Genomic DNA, 13,915 nt, shown 5'->3' with positions numbered 1-13,915 from the left:
CGACCATGCCATCTGTACACTACTAACACCTCTCCGGAGGTAGATCACCAGCTCCTTGTGCCTCTTGGTTAAGCCTCCAACACCCTGACTGGTTACGGCCTTTTGGCCAACCCACCCTTTCTTTATCTTCTAGTCCATTTTGGAGTCTCCAAATGCTATAGTTCATCTATAAGAACTATGTATTTCAGGGGCTGGAGAGATGGCTCAGAGGTTAAGAGCACTGGCTATTCTTCCAGAGGTCCTGAGTTCAATTCCCAGCAACCACATGGTGGCTCACAACCATCTGTAATGAGATCTGGTGCCCTCTTCTGGCCTGCAGTCATACATGCTGTGTACATAATAAATAAATAAATAAATCTTAAAGGAAAAAAAAGGTCAGCCAGGCGGTGGTGGCGCATGCCTTTAATCCCAGCACTCGGGAGGCAGAGGCAGGCGGATCTCTGTGAGTTCGAGGCCAGCCTGGTCTCCAAAGCGAGTTCCAGGAAAGGCGCAAAGCTACGCAGAGAAACCCTGTCTCGAAAAAAACAAACAACAACAACAACAACAAAAAAAAGTCTTCCAAAAATTAATCTCCATAATCTGCTTCAGTGAAGGAAATAAATGAGGAAAATATGTTAAAAAAAAAAAAACTATGTATTTCAGAATTGGCCAAATTGATTCTTAAAAGTTGATTTTCAAAATGAATGAAACATGCTTGGCCAACAAGTGTGAACTGTGCTCTCATGAGGACAACTGACCTAAGAGGCCTCAGCTTGTGCCAGCTCCATCCCACTTTCCTCCCACCTGCAGTATGAAGATGAGACAGAGAAGAGCCCAGAAGCCGCTGTTCCCTCAATGATGCTGTGGTGGTCTTCCTCAGCTCCAGAGGCCACTCCTGGCCCCAGGAGCCTCCCCAAGACTTTCAAGGCTGTCTCTGAGGGAAGGAACTGGCTTTCATTCAAAGGAAGATGGTGGGGGTCACTTGACCCCTTGGAGCTCAGGACTGTATCTCACCCTGCATCTAGCAGCTTGGCATCTCAAGAAGCCATTACATACAGCTCGTTGTACTCCACAGTGAACAGAACATTCTGGAAAGCAGAATCTGACTCTGTCAGCTGTGGGATATAAGATTCAGTCTTGTGTGTGTCAGTTGTCTTTCCAGGAAAGGTATGATTCTCCCATTCAGCCGTGGGCATAGCATTGGAATGCCTGCTGTCAGCTTTTCCAGGAAAGGGGCCTGGGAATTTGAGACTCCACTCAGCCTTGCCTTTGAACTTCTATGTGTTTCTTTACTTGTGGCCATACGCTCTGGGTCACTATTTGTCTTCTATCTATCCATCCTCGTAACAGCTGTTGAGTACCTATCAGTTTTTGGCTTATCCATACTCCTAACGGTCTTTGAGGACCTACTGTGTGCCAGCCAGTCCTCATATTGGAGATGCAGTGATGAATGAAATGAGCACGGGCCCCAGAGGGCAGGCTTTGGTAAACAATCAGGTAAATAGCATGCCAGGGGAAGCCAAATGGGCAGATCTAATGGAGGACACCTGTGCAAGAGCATGTGCCACGCCATCTGTCGTGAGCCGGAGGCCCCATGGGCGTGGGCCACAGCCAGAGCATGCCTCCCAGAGCTGCCCTCCAGGTCCTGAGGAGAGAAGCAGCTGTCATCTGGGCTTTGCTGTAGAAAGACATCTAGATTGGCCCTGTCATTTGAGCTAGAAAAGTCTGAAGAGATTTCAAGAGGCAGGGCCTTCACGGTGACTAAGGACTGGGGCTTCCAGACTGAACACACAGCTAGTTAATGACAAATTTGAATTTTTTACAGATAAATAACTGTCCTCAGAAAAACATTAAAATGACCTCACTGGAGTTTTTAAAAATATTTATTTTACTTGTGTCTATGTGTGCACACGCACACTCGTGCACTCACAGAGGCCAGAAGGCACATGGGATCCCTTGGAGCTGAGTTACAGGTGTGCTTGAGTTTCTGATGTGGTCGCTGGGCTCCAAACCTTGATCCTCACGATGGAGCAGCCAGAGCTCTGAATGCTTAGCCGTCTCCCCAACCCTGACACTGGATTTGATGCATTCTTGCCTTCCTGTGGGGGAAAACATCAGCTGAAAGAGAGCCAGCCTTAGGTGTGGTAACCTGATCCTTGCACTAGGAATAGAAAAAAAAAAAAATAAGGAAGGGAGGATGGGGGAGAGGGGAAGGAGAGAGGAAGGGGAAGAAAACAAGGAAGAAGAGGAGAAATAATAAGGAAATAATATTTAATATTTTAAATTACAGCAAAATGTCCATAATGAACAAATTTTGGAAATTGTAAGTGGAATGGTATATGGAACGCTCAAAGAATTTTTTAAAATTAAAAAAATGTAAATGAAGACAGGATCCTCGTTACTAATCTTTCCTTGAGTCTTGGGTTCTAATATGGCTCACATGACACCAATAGCCATAATCATATGTTCTGGCCTTGCTTTTTCCAGAGATCTGTGGCTTGATGGGCCTTGTATGAATATCTGGTCCTGGTTTAGGTCTAGTGAAAGTTCCCAGCATTACCCTGTGTGAATGATGTCACCTCAGAAGCTTGGTTTAAATACGGCAGGTGTGTCAGCAAAACTGTCAGAGGTTACAATCACACTCACACGTATTCACCCCTTTATACTTCCACACTCACACACACTCATATATTCTCTTATACTCACACATATACTTATTCACTCACTTATATGCTCACTGCCAAACACATGCTTATATATACTCACACATACACTTATTCACTCATTTGTACACCCAGCTACACACCCTTATTCATTCAGTTATACACTCACACATGTACTCACACTCTCACTCACATTTGTTCATTCACAACACACACAACTGCTACGCCAGCATCTACCTACTGGAGAGTTTGCTTACTTTCCTTTGGAATAACCAGACATTGGTGAGGGTACAAGTTAAAGCTGGTTTACTACAGGACACATCTGACTTTGTATTACATGCACCAAAGGATGTTTGGCATCTCTGGTTTCTATCTACCTAGTATAATTAGCACTGTCCCTCCACCCAGTGATAACAACCAAGTCTCTAGACTATGCCAAATGCCCAGGGCTGGGGAAGTAATGACGGCAAATCACTTGTTTGGGGACCGACAGGGACAGAAGACCAGAACCTAGGAGGGACAGCCCCCATTAGAAGAAGCTGGATTCGGTGCAGAGCTATTTGGTCTTGCCAGTTCCCAGCCCAAGGAACCAGCAACCATAGACTGCAGGGGGTTCTCAGCTCTTTCAGGGACATTTTCCTGCCTCTCTCATGCCTAGGGAATGGCCCCCACAGACAAACATTTGGTTAGTGAGAGAGTGAGGCAAGAAGCAAGTTATGATTAGAAACAGATGACCCAGCTTGAGACTTAAGCTTGGCCAGGAATAAAAACCTGCACACAATTCCCTAGTCACTCTCTAGGAAGAGGTCTGTCCTCAGTGGGCAACATGAATAGCAGCCTTTTCTCAACTTTTCATCTTTTCACTTTGTGGACACTCCACTCCGAGTGTGACTGAGACTCCGTGTTCATGTGACCCCCGCCATCAGGTTCCCGAAATCCGGAGTTCTGATTTTCTGATCACCAGGACTGGGAATGAACTGTAAAATGAAATAATCTTTGGGACACAGTTCAAATTATTGTAAAAGAATGTTTAAATTTGCCATGCCTTTAACAAGTTGGCAGATAGTTTTTAACCTACTCTATGTGCTTGAGACACCCCCACCTACCCACCCAGCCTGGATGCCTTCTTTATTCCCACTCCGCAGTTGCTAGGGTGACCCACACTGCCTCTCTCCAGCTGTTGTTTGCAGAATTAGAAGCTGGACAACTGGGGAGGGAAAGGAGGAGGGAGGGAGGAAGAGGAGGAAGAGGAGGAGGAGGAGGAGGAGAAAGAGGAGGAGGAGGAAGAGGAAGAAGAAGAAGAAGAAGAAGAAGAAGAAGAAGAAGAAGAAGAAGAAGAAGAAGAAGAAGAAGAAGAAGAAGAAGAAGAATCCCTTTCTTGGAATCTTTTTTTTTTTTATTTTATATAAGAGATTTTCTAGTCATTTTACATATCAGCCACGGATTCCCCTGTCCTCCCTCCTCCTACCCCTCATCCCCCCCCCCAATCCACCCCCCATTCCCACCTCCTCCAAGGCAAGGTCTCCCCTGGGGAGTCAGCCCAGCTTGGTAGATTCAGTTGAGGCAGATCCAATCCCCTCCTCCCTGTACCAAAGCTGAGCAAAGTGTCTCAGCATAGACCCTAGATTCCAAAAAGCCGGCTCATGCACCAAGGACAGGTCCCAGTCCCACTGCCTGGGGGCCTCCTAAGTAGTTCAAGCTAAACAACTGTCACTTATCCAGAGTGTATCAGGGGAATCAGGACTCCACCTAGATACCAGAAATGCCCACCCACCCATAAAACCAGAAAAGCCTAGCGATAGACGACCAAAGAAGCTAAATTGAGCTGGTACCCTTGGGCTGACAACTGCTAAATCATCTTCAGCCCTGACCATATTCATGTATATAGTATGGTGTGTGTGTGTGTGTGTGCGCGTGTGCGTGTGCGTGTGCGTGTGCATGCGTGTCGTGTGCCTGTATGGGGGGCAGAGATCAATACTGGATGTCTTCTTTTATTTCTGTCCACCTTGCTTTTCCACCCAGGCCCTCTCACTGAACCTGAAACTCATTGATTAGCTACACTGGCCAGCCCGTGTGTGTCCACGATGCTCCTGTCTCTACCCACCAGTGCTGGGATTATTGGCGTGTACCACCACACCCGTAGGTACTGGAGATCTGAATGCAGTAATCACTTGACCAAATGAGCCATCTCCTCAGCCCTGCCCTGACCACATTCTTGAGTCCCTGGTGCCGGTTGGCCATGTGAAGATGCACATCCTGTCATCTCTCAGTGCAATGTCACCTGCCTGGGAAGTCCCCTTTCCCAGCCAAGCGGCCCTTTCCCGTGAGCTCCTCTTCTCAATGGTACCCCTCACAAGGAGACTTGAAACCTTGGGTCACCTCCAGAGCCCTCTGCTGTCTGTCTGCCTCTGTGTTCACTCCTAAAGACACAAGTCTCCCTCTCACCTAAGTGATGAAGGGCTCTGGCACTTCTGTCCTTCATCTGGCTTCCTCCTCCTGCTGTACTTGAGACGTGTGTGTGTGTGTGTGTGTGTGTGTGTGTGTGTGTGTGTGTGTGTATGTGTGTGTGTGTGTGTGTTTATGTGATGCCAAAGCCAGAACAGGAGGTTGGGTGTCTTCCTCTATGACTGCCAGCCTTACTGACTTGAGACAGGGTCTCTACTGGACCAACCACAAGCTCACTGTTTTGACCAGGCTGGCTGACCAGAAAGCTTTTGGGATCTGCATGTCTCCACTCCCAGTGCTGAGTTTATAAACATATGTAGCCATGTCCACCCCCACCCTGCTTTTAAACGTGGGTGCTAGGGGATTCGAACTCAGATCCTCATGCTTGCAGAGCCAGCAGTCTGACCTAGCTATCTCTCCACCCGACAGCCATGCATGCATTTCCACAGACTTCATTCTTCAGAGCAGTGTACATTTCATGCATACGTGTGATGCCTTAATCAGGCCCACCCTTCATCCTATATCCCTAAAACTCAGGCACAGGATCTGCCTCTGCCAGTTGCTCAGAAAATAGCTGGGTGAAACTCAGGTCCTAGAAACTCAAATCCTTAACAGGTGCCACTAAGAGGTTAAGTCCAACGTCAGCACCAAAGTGGATAAGCAGGTAGGAAGCAAGCTATAGTATGTAACGGGGGAGGGGGGTGCACCGAGGGGGGGGGCCGAAACTCAAGAGATTCTGTCCTTCGGGAAAAGAAGGGAGGCCCATCACACGCCCCATCCAGCTCCCTCCGGCGTCGAGCACTGTGCCAGGGTAGCGTGAGTAAGCACTGTGCAAGTGACCGAGCCCTGACAGGCCACACGGAACAGTGCCTGGGGTGAGCCGCAAAGCGCCAGCCAGCGCTCAGGGCTCCCTACGCTCACACTCCGAAGTCCCCGCCACCCAGAAGTATGGTAACTCGATACTAAATCTTCCCTCTGTGCTGACCACACGTTGAAAGCGCCGATTCTTTCACTGGAAATAAGCTTAAAGAAAAAGCCCCAGGGGACTGTTGACGAGCATAATTACAAGGCTAGCGCGGCTTCCTAAGCCAAAAGTTTCTTCGAAAACTGAGCGATGCAATCCGCCCCGTTGAAGAGACGGTGAAAGCGGAGAGCGGGGAGAAACCTCAGCATCCGATGATCACTTTTAAAACTTCAAATTCTGTTTGCGGCTCAACAAACACTTGGGCAGCCTCCACGTGACCGTTCCCTGCCCTTTTATGCAAGATACAGCTTTGGTAACTTTTCTCCTTTGCAAAGCCACAAGTCACCGCTGGAACTCCTACGGGTCAAACGGACTCGCACCCACAGTGGAGCCAATGCAGGGTCTCAGCGGCTGCGCAGGGCCAAGCCACGCCCCTGCGGGCTGCTCCCAACCAATGAGTGAGCTCAGTAGGGCATTGGGCGTTTGCTCTGAGTCGCACCACCTCGTTTGGTTGCTGGACTTACACCTTTCTGTCTGGGGGGCCAAGTGTTCTCTAATACTACAGCACAGTGCTCAGGGTCCTCACCTGTGCAGCATTGAGCATGGGTGGGGTGACAGCAGGAAATGACTACTCAGAGCATGCTTACCACTGCCTGGGGCAGAGCAAGCCATCAGTAAGCGATCCCGACCATTAGTGTCCCAACTCTACATGTATGTAAGAGAACACGTGCCGGAGATTCCACACACTATGGGGAGTTGTCCCAAGCTGACAGAATGGCAGGTCATTGTTTCTGATGCTGAAGACCAGCTCCGAGGACCAGTCCGGTGGTATCTTCGGGTGACTAGTGCTATGATGAAACACCATCACCAAAGCAACTTCGGAAGGAAACGGTTTATTCAGCTTACACTTCCACATCACAGTTCATCATCAAAGGAAGTCAGGACAGGAATTCAAGCAAGACAGGAACCTGGAGGCAGGAGCTGATGCAGAAGTCGTGGAGGGGTGCTGCTTACTGGCTTGCTCTCCCTGGCTTCCTCAGCCTGCTTTCTTAAAGAACGGAGGACCACCAGCCCAGGGATGATACCTCCCACATGGGCTTGGGCCCTACCCCATCAATCACTACTTAAGAAAATGCCCTACAGGCTTGCCTACAGCCTGATCTTATGGAGGGGCTTTCTCAGTGAGGCTCTCTCCACCCAGATGACTTCAGCTTGTGTCCAGTTAACATAAAACTACCTAGCACAGATGGGGTGCAAACCTAAACCCTGGCCAAGGACCTGTCCCCACACACACACCTTACCCATGCAGACTCTGAATCTCACAGCAGTATTTAAATCCAGATCTGAGCACAGTTCTCAGGACAGACTGTGGCCTAAGGGAGGGGGCTGCTTCCTGCTCTTCTGTCCTGGAGGGCAGAGGCTGTGCCCATTGGCTCCTTTCAGAGCAGACAAAGCCTAGCTTCCTGTTCTTGTAGATCTGCATCCCCACATCGACCACTGCTGTTCCAGCCTATGCTTAAAAGAAAATTATTGTGGAATCAAAAATGATGGAGAGAGAGAGAGAGAGAGATACTGCTTGGCGCCTGCCCCAAGCACTGTGCCCCAGCTGGCTCCAGCTGCCTTGGAATGGGGCAGGGTGGTTGGCATGTAATTGCCTGGGCAGAGATAGGAAGTATGCAGGCCTACGTGCGCTGTGGCATGCACCGCAGGGGCCGGGAGGGACACTGTTTAGTGAGTGTCCATCTGATAACAACCTGAATCCTTCAGATGTCAGCTGCCTGCCAGGCCGGACCTGTCTGTCCACTGGCACCCAGGAGTCCAGGAGACAGAACAAAGGGTCTGTGACTGATTCAGCCCTGTACGAACTTGTCATCCTCATTGGAACAAATCTCGGGCCAGCTGGCAGAGAGACTGGATCTAGGAATTCCACAGAGTATCATGGAGACTGTCAAATTCTAAAGGGGCTTCGGGGTGGCAGATTCCTGTCAACGAGCCAACCTCTCCTGTGCCATTAGGAGTTGGCAGCTGGTCAGATTCCTCCCTTGAAGTGTTCATTTCTCTGCCTCCCACTGTCACAGGCCTGGCTGCTGCTAGCTGTCTCCGTGCCCTCTTCTTTAGGGTCACGGCCTCCCTCGAGGCCCCAGATCTTCCCTCCCCCCCCCCCCCCCCCCGATTTCCGCAGGACATGATGGCGTTCATTATGGCCAGCTTGTGTCTGCTAGGCACACCACGCCACTTACAGACCCGACCTGCTTCGCTCGTCACAACGACCCTATAGGATGTATACATTAACTTCTTGGTGAGCACGTGAGGAAGCCAAGGTACGGCAAGAATAAAGCACTCGGTCCAAGTCACGTAGACAGGGAGGTGGTGGAGTAAGGAAGCAAGTCCAGGCTGCTTACCTCCAGGATCCATACTCCCACTTCCTCCCCATTCATGACTATGTCCTTATGAATCACCATTTAAAACACCCTTGGGTTCCCGGGCCTGCTTCGGTGGAGTGACCGGCACTCAGGGGGCAGCACCAGGATTTTACAGCTTTCTGTTTGGCGTATAGTCAAGACGAGAAAGTGTTTTTAAATTAGGAGATTCTAGGGGAGGCGAACTGATCAAAACTGTCCCCGCTTACCCCTGAAGAGCTGCTCTTTTTTTAGCAAAAGCCGTACTTGGTGTAAGCTATGCACCAAGCTACTGCTACATTGGGGTTTCTGGCTGAAAAAAGAGGCCAGTATCCTCACGCCTCGGGTCCCAGCAAAGGAGGACCGTAAGTTCAAAGCCACCCTTGGGGGAAGGCAGAGAAGCTTATCTCAGTTCGGGGAGCCAGTGCGCGAACAGGAAAGACAGATACTGATTTGCGGTTTATTCACAGCTCTGCCTTGCTGCAGGGAGAATAGCAGACATGCAAACCCAGGAGCTGTGTGCACTTGGGGAAGGCATGCTTGGAAGGGGGCAGTTCCTTGCAGCCGTGGAAATAAATGGTCAGTGAGGGGATCCAACATTACTGACTGCTCATTCAGCTAGGGACGTTACCATTCAATGCCCACAAAAGCCTAGCACAAGGCTGTCTCTCTCATCTTGTAGGTGAGGACTACTGTCTCACAAGGAACACACTTGTTTGCTTATCTGATTATCCATGGAGGGGCGCAGCGACAATGGGTTGAACTTTAGTTCCTGAGTATGTCTGGGCTGGTAAACTGAGAGGTCTAAAGGTCTTTAGCAACGGCCTGATCTCCCAGGTCAGGGTATGTTAGTCACTGCATGCCTGGAAAGCGCCAGCACAGTTCCCTACGTTTCTAAGACACTCACTGGGAATGATCATCGGTGACTCTTGCCCCCCTTTATCAGTCTCTTATAACTGCTTGCAATTGAGTGCCCCCAAATTAAGGGTTTTGTTTTTTTAAAAAAAAAAATCAATATTGTGTGTGTTTGGAGGGTGGGATGGCATGTGCACACACACACACACACACACACACACACACACACACACACACACACACACACACACGGCACACGGGCACACTAACGCATACCAGCAGAGGTAAGAGGACAATTACCTGCCCTCTTACTTTGCCCAATTGCTTCCCTCCCACCACTATGTAAATTCCAGGCATTGAACCTGGAGCTTGGCAGCGAGCACCTTCACCCCCAAGGCCAGCTCACTGGTCCCAAGGCATTCTGACTGCACTGTTACTACCTCAGGCTGGGCACCGTACAATGGCCTGCTTCAGTTTTCTGCCAGCCCACCAGCACCCACAGGCCTTTCCTCCTGTAAGGCGCCAACCAACACCGCTCTGAGGTCTAACCTCAGCCCCATCTGAAACCCAAATTCCTCAGACTAGGAAAAAAAATGCCACCCGTGCAGTGCAGTCTGCCACAGCATGGACCACCCAAGTCACAGCCAAGCTCTCTCCCAGGTGAGGTAACAGGAAAGAAAGGACCCTCCCATTTCACGGGAAAGCAAGAAGCAGGGCGCTCCCTGTCATCCCCGAAGCAAAGACACAAAGATCATTGTCTTGTGCATCTGAACCCACCCACCCCAATTCTGTCCTCTCCGCTGCCAAGTATGCCCAGCACCCTGACACCAGGAGTGTCTGGGCAGAGTGAGTCACGTGGGAAATTCAACTAGAGAGGACAGCATCTCTTATGCTACCTCTCTAGAACGCTAGACTAATTGGGGGCTACTCCAAAGGCAAACAGGGCAATATGGTGCTCTTTGTCCTCCTAGGAATCCACACCTTACTTCGAGGCATGATTTACTACAAATCCAGAGCACACTGGGATAGGCGTAAAGACTTTCTGCTGCCTCTCAGATGCCTGGGTCTCTTTCTCTAAGCTGGAAGCCAGGGCCGTCTTGCCATGCTGTGTTCGGCTCCTCTCTGATCCCGTGTGGTTAGCATTCACCTGTGCAGGGTGTCCCTTCCCTCTGGGCTTTAAAAATGGACAGCTACTATGGCCCTTGCCTGAGTAGGAGCCTGGTGAGGAGAAGGAAGAGCACAAGGAGAAGCAATTATCACCCTGTAATTCCAACCCGTGGATCGTTGAAGCAGTAAGGTTGTCATACATTCAAGGCAAGACTGAGGTGTGTGAGTGAGTTCCAGGATTGTCAGGGCTGCAACGCTACAATGTGTCAAAACAAAAACAGAGAGATGATCTCTGTCCTCCCTGTCTTGTGAGGGTGCAGCCAGGACACCAAGAATGTCCTCAGTAGCCAGTGTGTCTGCTGGCACTCCATCAGGAATCTGTTGTTTAAGTCACCCAGTCCCCAGGAGTTTGTTATATATAGAACTCTGAACTGACTCAGGCAGGCTCCATTTCCTGAGGGGGTTTTTAGGGCAGCTTTGTCAATACATACCATACCTTGTGTCTGGCACACAGCAAGCGGCGTATGAACCCTGTGCTGGTAGTCCTTTGTGCCCACGGGTTCATTCAGCCACAGGTTGAAGAGATTTGGAAACAACATCATCTGTACTGAACACGTACAGACTTTGTCTTGTCATCGTTCCCCAATGATGCAGCACAGCCTATCAACTGCTTCCACATTGGCAGTGCTTTAGGTGTAGTAAGTATCTGGAGGTCATTTAAGTCTCCCAGGGGTAGTGCATGGCTTATATGCAGAGAATCGTTCGTTTAAACAGGGGGCTTGATTAGGCACAGACTTGAGGATTTGGATTCCCCAAGAATATCAAGGGACAATTACAGCTTGGTATACCTTGATACACCTATGCATTCATTTCTACATCACAACAGCAAGTATATCCCTCCCTCAGCACCGGAACTTTCCTGGGACATATTCGTCTTCCACCCAGTCAGACAATAGCTAACTTCTATCCCTACAGATTACTCTATCTCTTGGCGTTTGCTGTGGTAAAACCCCAAGATGACCGACAGCAACTTGAGGAGGAAAGGGTCTTCTTCATCTTACAACTCAGAGGTCCCACGCCATCATGAAGGGAACTCGAGGCAGGAACTGAAACAGAAACCATGGAAGAATGTTCTTACTGACTTGCTCACCATGACTTGCTCAGTTTGCTATCTTATATAATTCACAGCTACCTACCTACCCAGAGGTGGCACCATCCCAGTGAGCTGGGCCCGCCCACATCAATCATTAATGAAATGGCCCCACACATTTGCCTACCAGCAATCTGGTGGAGGCATTTTCTCAATGGAGATTCTTTTAGTTAACGCTAACTTGTGTCAAGTTGATATAAAATAACTAACATAGTTTGCATTTTCCAGAATTGTTTTTTAATAAGCAGCAGTGTACAGTATATACACCATTGAGGAGGGGAACCTGACATCTTTAACTAACTCAGCATCATTACTGAGATTCACCAAGGCTGTAGTAATGTGCATCAACCATCCAACCTTTCTTATTCCTAAGTCCTTCTGTTCTGAAACAACTTTGTGTATCAGACAAGAATGCCACAGACCTGAGATCCGAGGTTTTGATGGATATTTGAAGGTTTGGGCTTTCCCTTAGAGCAAAGCTTACTGCTCCTATGCTGGGGAATAAATTTATTTTGTCTAAAAGTTAGGGCTAATGTAATGACAAGGAAAAATGGTCACGTAATAGTCTGCAATGCTAAGGTGGGTTTTTGCAATATCCAGTGACTTGGAACTCCAAGGAGTAAAAAGAATAAAGTCCATTGTCCCACCAACACACTTCTCAACCCATCTGGATGTGGGCTCGTAACTGTTTCTCCCCTTGGGGGTGCAAAGCGCACTGAAGAGAGCATTCCAGTCTCCACTGTGGTTTTTTATTTTGCTTTGGAAATCCCTAAAAAAGAAGGGAGTTCGGCAAGCATAAGCAGAATTGGCCGTTCACCCAGCCATTGTCCATTCCCTCACCGTGATGCACCAGGCGGCACACTGGAGAGGCGGAGCTGAGACTGCCGGAGTACCTGTTTCACCTTCCAACCCTGTGATGGACAGGTGCCGTGACGGGGTGGTTTCCCAGCAGATTTCTTCAGGACACATGAGACACCAAGGAGGCAGCAAACAGCTCAAGATGGTGATTTGGGCTGAGCTGTTACCATGGGGAAAGCCAGAAAACAATATCGATGCATCTGTGGTGGCAGAGGAAGGGTTCTGATCCACAGACCATTAGAGAACACGGTACCTCGTCGGCAGTAACAGGATGACACTTCAGTGCTCCTGCACGGAGCGGTGGGGAAGAATGAAAGACGGTGGGCATAGGGGCCCTGTGCTTTGGATGTTCACATTGTTTTGGTTGTACCTCAAAGGGTTTGTTCTGAGTAGATGAGAGTGGTCTGGCAGAAGAAGGTAGGCAAACCGATAGGTAGTCCTAGTCTGTCCGTGAGAACAGGGCACAAATAGGTTACGAAATTGAACGACTAAGATGCAGAGTATAATTAAAAGACAAAATGCTTCCTTAGAAATGAAGGGATCCAGTGGGGCAATTTCCAATGACAACCTAACTGGGAGGCTCAAACCACTGGCTGATGTCATCTTCAGAATTCCATTAGTGTGTCTCTTACTGTGACGTTCATGGAGAATGACTATGAACGTGGCTCTTCTGGGAGGTCATGGAGTCTCAGCAGAAGCCTGTCCTTTAGAGTCTGCCTGCAGTCCAGAGGGAAGCTGGGACCATAGACCGGTGGTTCTCAACCTTCTCCTAATGCTACAACCCTTCAATACAGCTCCTCGTGTTGTGGTGACCCCCAACCATACAATTATTTCATTGCTCCTTCAAAACTGTAATTTCGCTGCTGTTGGGAATCATGATGTAAATACCTGACACGCAGGATATCTGATGTGCGACCCCTGTGAAAAGGTCATCCAGCTCCCTCAAAAGGGTCATCAACCCACGGGTTGAGAACCCACTGCCATCGACAGAACAGGAAGTGATGGAAGGCTGAGTCCCCATGGAAGGATTTTTGCCAACCTGAGAGCTATCCCATGAGGTGCAGAGAGAGATTGAAGATCGGGTGAAGACAAAACAGGGAACCAGGGTCCAACTGGCAGCCACCAAAGGCAGCTGTGAGGAGTGCTGAGGCAAGCCTGACCTGGCTGGGCAGCCACGACAAAGCAGTTTTTTTGGGCCTTGGGATCCTCTGTTAAAAGGAGGGCCCACAGGAGGTGATCGCTAAGGTGCCTTCTTATCCGGCACTGGTGCATCTGAACATATAATTCATTTCAACATGCATCTTTGGAGGACCTGGGCTCTGTCTGAAGCACTGTGGGTCAGCAGCTCTAAGCATCCTCTCTAGTGAAGCTCCCATCCATCAAAACGATTGAATAGCTGTTACTAAATGTAGAGCGATGTGTGCTTTCCAGACAGGAAGCGTGCATACAGGCGCGAGCTAAGAGGGCAAGCTTGCTTCTTACAGTGCGCCCGGCT

This window comes from Peromyscus maniculatus, chromosome 14, assembly GCF_049852395.1.
Source record: "Peromyscus maniculatus bairdii isolate BWxNUB_F1_BW_parent chromosome 14, HU_Pman_BW_mat_3.1, whole genome shotgun sequence".
NCBI lineage: Eukaryota > Metazoa > Chordata > Mammalia > Rodentia > Cricetidae > Peromyscus > Peromyscus maniculatus.
Note: the sequence above shows the minus strand (reverse complement) of the source record.